This window comes from Vigna unguiculata, unplaced genomic scaffold (genome assembly GCF_037176805.1).
Source record: "Vigna unguiculata cultivar grain cowpea cultivar isolate G323 ecotype 2 unplaced genomic scaffold, ASM3717680v1 ptg000214l, whole genome shotgun sequence".
NCBI lineage: Eukaryota > Viridiplantae > Streptophyta > Magnoliopsida > Fabales > Fabaceae > Vigna > Vigna unguiculata.
In genome coordinates, this window is record NW_028196851.1 from 67501 (window position 1) to 68431 (window position 931).

The window sequence follows — 931 nt, forward strand, 5'->3', positions numbered from 1 at the left end:
ACTTGAATTCGGGACAGCTATTCGAAATCTTAGTGAAAGACTGGATTTATTATCTCATGTTTGCTTTTCGTGAAAAAATACCAAAGGAAGTGGAGGGTTTCTTCAAACAACAAGGGACTGGGTCAATTATTCAATCAAATGATATTGAGCATGTTTCGCATCTCTTCTTGAGAAACAAGCGGGCTATTTCTTTGCAAAATTGTGCTCAATTTCATATGTGGCAATTCCGTCAAGATCTCTTCGTTAGTTGGGGGAAGAGTCCGCACGAATCGGATTTTTTGAGGAACATGTCACGAGAGAATTGGATTTGGTTAGACAATGTGTGGTTGGGAAACAAGGATCGGTTTTTTAGCAAGGTACGGAATGTATCATCAAATCTTCAATATGATTCCACGAGATCTAGTTTCATTCAAGTAACGGATTCTAGCCAATTGAAAGGATCTTCTGATCAATCCAAGGATTCTTTCGATTCCATTAGGAATGAGGATTCGAAATATCACACATTGATCAATCAAAGAGAGATTCAACAACTAAAAGAAAGATCGATTCTTTGTTGGGATCCTTCCTTTCTTCAAACGGAACGAACAGAGATAGAATCAGAGCGATTCCTTAAAATCCTTTCTGGATATTCCTCAATGTGCCGACTATTCATGGAACGTGAGAAGCAGATGAATAATCATCTGCTTCCGGAAGAAATCGAAGAATTTTTTGGGAATCCTGCAAGAGCCACTCGTTCTTTTTTCTCTGACAGATGGTCAGAACTTCATCTGGGTTCGAATCCTACTGATAGGTCTACTAGAGATCAGAAATTGTTGAAAAAAGAACAAAAGAAACATCTTGCTTTTTCCAGGCGATCGGAAAAGAAAGAAATAGTGAATTTATTCAAGATAATTATGTACTTACAAAATACCGTCTCAATTCATCCTATTTC